The sequence below is a fragment of the Octodon degus genome, unplaced genomic scaffold (assembly GCF_000260255.1).
Source record: "Octodon degus isolate 3935 unplaced genomic scaffold, OctDeg1.0 scaffold00197, whole genome shotgun sequence".
Taxonomy (NCBI): Eukaryota; Metazoa; Chordata; class Mammalia; order Rodentia; family Octodontidae; genus Octodon; species Octodon degus.
The window spans coordinates 3,323,307-3,328,062 of NW_004524773.1; the positions used below are offsets into that span (position 1 = coordinate 3,323,307).

Below are 4,756 nucleotides of genomic sequence, written 5' to 3' on the forward strand. Positions count from 1 at the left end.
GGCCTGAGACTGCATTTTGTTCCTTCTCTTTGTCATTTTGTATACCTGTCTTCTGACCTTTGGTGTAGAGCTTAGAGTTATTACCTTAGCACCAGGTCTGGATCTATGAAGTTCAGATTCCTCCAGGTGGGTGTTGCTTGGATCTGTCTGCTGTGCTCCACTTCTTTCTGCTGCAGGTGTTAGAGTTGAACCCTTTGTGTCTCTTTGGCAAGATGTTCTGCTCCTGAATGAGCTGTGTGGGTCTTGCCTCTAGCCTTTTTGCAGGGAGTTCCGCTGAAGGGTTCCGTGCTGGGCCTGCATGTAGCCGGGGGTCAAATGAGGATCCCACGGGCCCCAGGTCGGCTCACTCTCTCACCAGGCCTGTGCTCTGGGTCTGTTCAGGATCCCGCAGCCCCAGGTCGTCTCCCTCACTCACCGGGCCTGCACTCTGGGTCTATTCAGGATCCCGTGGCCTGGGTCGTCTCACTCACTCGCCGGACCTGTGCTCTGGGTCTGTTCAGGATCCCACGGCCCCGGTCGTCTCACTCCAGGTCACCTCTTTCCCTCCCAGCGCCAAAACCTGTCCCCAGTCAGGCTCTGAGGGGACTAAAGTGAATTATCTCTCACCTGGCCTCTCCCCTTCCTAAAAGTCAGTCCTCCCCAAGTGTCAGGCTAATCATAATTCTAAAAACCACCCCAATGCCTTTTTCTTAGTCTCCTCCTGCTTGACAAATAAAATGGCCATCTTATTATATGTTTTCTATAGATTTTACTCTCAAATTTTACTGCAGTTCCAATTCAATTGTTTTTGCTTTATCTCAGGGATAAAATTCTCCTAGGCCCTTGCTTACGTTTACTCTGGTCCTCATTAAACTCCCCCTCCTTTCCCAGGACTTACTTTGGCCCGATCCTATGATTGGTGATTTCATTCAATTGCTCCAAATTACCTTTTACAAAACCTTAATGTTACCTCGTTCTTCGCTGAACTGTTCCAATCCCACTGTAGCCCACGATGGCTAGCTCTGCATTTCCGTGTCAGCAGCAACCTCCGGCCCAGCCTCAGGTCTGGATACCTGTGCCTTCGGAGACTTGCTCAGTGTTTTACAGAATGCTGTGTAAGTGGTCACCCGCACACAGATGCTGGCTCCGACTTTGCTTCACCATATCCGCGTTCCTCAAGATTTCTCTCACTAGGTTGCCCTTTCAGCCCGTATGTCTTGCAGGACAAACCGTGAGAACCTGCACCCATTTCCCTTTCTTCTGTTTTTCTTCTCTTTCTATTTTTATAGGAATTGAAAGGCGGTAATGTAAGGCTTAAGTAGGACCCGAGTCTCCCAGCCCCCAGCCTGCTGGCCTGCAGACGCACTACCCAGGGATCTCAGCTCCGCACCGAAGTTCTCTCCGGCAAGCACGGGATAGGACGTCCGGAGACCCCTGAGGATTTGCACCACCAGACACCTCAAGGACTGCGCCCTATGAGGTGCAAGAGTGCTAGGGAGCTTGGGCTGCAGATATCCATTAAAATCTTCTTACCTAACATTCCCAGCCCTCTTGTTATCCTTATAACAGGGAAACACTTCTTTTTTTTCTCTTTGTTCAGGGCTGCCTGCCTGCACCGAGGCACAATAAAATCTACACCATGTTGCCTTTTCTGAACCCTGGTAATCTCTGCTGGTTCCCTCGATCACCACTCCTTGAGTTTGAAGCTGGCCTGGACTACACGGGGAGATCTTGTCTCAAAAATATAAATAAATAAATAAATAAATAGGAATATGCAGCAAAGGAAAAAAGTAAAAAGTAGAATCAAGGAAGTTCTCACATCAAAAAGTTAGTTTCTTAAAAAGGCTACTAAGGTTTTTAAACCACAAGGAACACAAGCAACATCAGCTTCTTTCTAGGAAAAAAGAATTCATTCTGCGAAAGAACGAATATGACAGGGCTGGGGAGATAGAGCTGCAGACTAAGTGCCGGCCTGGCAAGCGCAAGGACCTGGGTTCGGTCCCTGGTATTACACACCATGCTGGCCACCGAGACCAGGCATGGTGGCACACACCTGTAATCCCAGCACTGGGACTGAGACAGGAGGATCAGTAGGAGTACAAGCCGCACAGTGAGGCCCTGTACCAAACACACAGAAACTGTCCTGGTTTAGTTGGCCACGCTGCCATGTGGCTGTCGTTCCAGCTTCTCAGGAAGCTAAGGCCAGTGGGTCACAAACCCAAAGCCAGGTTGGCTATACAGCAAGACCTGTCTCAAAAAAAAAAAAATACCCCACAAAAATGTTCCCCAAGAGGCAAAAGCAAGTCTGAGGCTAGAGATCAGCACGGCTGTCACAGCCGGGAGGGATGGAGTGCGTGTCTGAGTCAGTGTTCTCTACCCTGACTTGGGTACCGGCTTCGTGGGTGCACCCAAAATTCCTGACAGCATTCATTTTCCTTCCCAGAAAGGAAGCGTCATGGTTTGGGGACTTTGCAAGGGGAACAATATAATGCAGGACACACTTTATGAGAGTATTTTATAAGGAATCACACACGAATCATATATAACAAGTATAGGAAGTCTATCTACACACTAAACACTAAAGAATCCAGCTGAGGGCCTGGATCCTAATATCCTACTTGAGTCCAGCTGAAAACCTGGAACTTATAACGCTGCCTCCCATGAGTCCAGCTGGGGGCCTGGAGCCCATGACAATGTCTCGTGCAGGCTCACTTCACAGGTCTGCACCGGAAAGGCCCAAAGGTCAGTGGTGGAAGCTAGAAAGCCTATGCCAGCGGGATGAAGGATCTGCGCTAGCGGGCTGAGGGATCTGAACTGGAGCCAGGAAGCAACGCTTAAGGTGAGCACCGAGCTCCCCCAAGGGTACCACAGCCAGCCTCTGCAACAGTGAGATCCTGAGCTCCTCCTGCGACGAGGAAAGCTGAGTTCCTACCAGGAATGCCAATGTGACAGGCTTCTCCATGAGGCTGAGCAGTGCACCATCTTCCCCTCCGGAGCCAGGAAGTGATGCTCAAGATGAGGACCAGGGCTTCTGCAGAATCCCATCGGGAAGACCAGCATGGTAAGGTCCTCCAGCAGAGCAGCCCAGGAGAACCAGTGGCTTCCAGCAGCTCCAACAGCATCTCCACAGCCCAGCCCAGCGCCAAGACCGCCGCGTAACAGCATCTCCAAAAAGCATCCCTGACAATGTTCCAGCAGCTTCTCCTGTTCTGCCTCCTATACTGCTGGCAACAGTGCTCAGGTGGGCCTCCCGCACCCAGCACCCAGCACCCAGCACCACGCTGGTTCAGTTCAGCTGGGTGCAAGAAGTTGGCCACCAGTTAGCTATGCGCTACAGGAAGCACCAAATCTCTCTACCTTAAGCAGGAAAACAATGTCCCTAAAAGCACGAAAAAGTAGCTCATTAAAAATATACACAAAAGTGGAAGAAGCACTTCCCTGGGAAGTGCAAAGGCCTGAGTTCAATTCCTGGTTCTAGAAAAAAAAAAAAAAAAAAAAAAAAAAAAAAAAAAAAAAAAATATATATATATATATATATATATATATATATATATCTTTGAAAGAATAGGGGCGCCAAAGGCTACTCATTAACTCATTTTATGTGGCTCTATCACCTTCGTGTTGAAATCAGACCAGGGAAGATTGAGAAGTAACACTTCAGGTCCTTCTCATGAATAAAGGGGAAAATCCCTAAACCGAATCCCACCAAAATCAATCAGGAATTAATGCCTAGAGTTCATTTCCCATGAATGCAGATGAATTTTACACTTAAAAACCAACTGCTGTCTCTGAGGACAGTAACAGATAAACCATAAAAATTATAGTAGTCAGAAAACAAACAAAATGGCCTTTGATTCGTATCCACTTGGGATTTAAAACAGAAAGCAATGGAAAGCTATAAAAAGAGGGGAATTCCCTTACAAGGCTTATACAACCTCTTAAATAAAATTTATGGCTACATGAGGGAGTATACTCCTGCAATCCCAGCTCCTCAGAGCCTGAGGCAGGAGGATAAAAAAGCTGGAGGCTAGCCAGGGCAGCTTAGTGAGGCCCTAGCACAAAATAAAAAGTAGAAATAAAAAGGACAGGGACTCAGCTCAGCACGGCCTCATCATCCAGACCACTCTGCTCCACTCTGCTCCGATCCGACCTGTCTGACAAAAGTGTCCAGCCCTACAGAGACTGAGCGGCGCATCGAGTCCCTGGTTGCTGTTTTCCAGAAGTATGCTGGAAGGGCTGGAGGCAGCGCCACACTCTCCTAGACAGAGTTCCTGACATTCATGAATAAAGAACTGGCTACTGTCACAAGGAACCAGAAGGACCCTGGTGGTCTTGACTGCACAATGAAGAAGCTGGGCCTCAACAGTGATGGGTGGCTGGATGTCCAAGAATTTCTTAACCTTATTGGCGGCTTAGCTGTAGCTTGTCATTCCTCCTTCCTGTCGGCCCAGAAGCGTGCCTGAAGGCCCCTGGGCCTGGCCTCCCACCTGCCCTGCCAGATACTCAGATATCACCTCCTTCCGGCCCACACAGGCCCTGAGCCGAGCCCACCACCACCTCATGTAGCCATTTCTGCTGGGAGTAATAAAACCAGATTTTTTTAACATACAAAAACAAAAAGAAATAAAAAGGACCGCAAATGCAGCATAGTTCCATTCCCAGTGTCAAAATCCCCAAATACTCACAGGAGCCCCCAGGTTTGGACTAGGGGTGAACACTGGTTCCAACAGGGCAAACCAATATGGAGTCACTCGCGCTAAATGAAACTAATTCATGG

General features: G+C 48.7%; 1 pseudogene; it reads left to right on the plus strand.

Moving 5' to 3' along the window:
• The first annotated feature begins 2,994 nt into the window (after window positions 1-2,994).
• LOC101571425 lies at window positions 2,995-4,442 on the plus strand (annotated as a pseudogene).
• The last annotated feature ends 314 nt before the right edge of the window (window positions 4,443-4,756 follow it).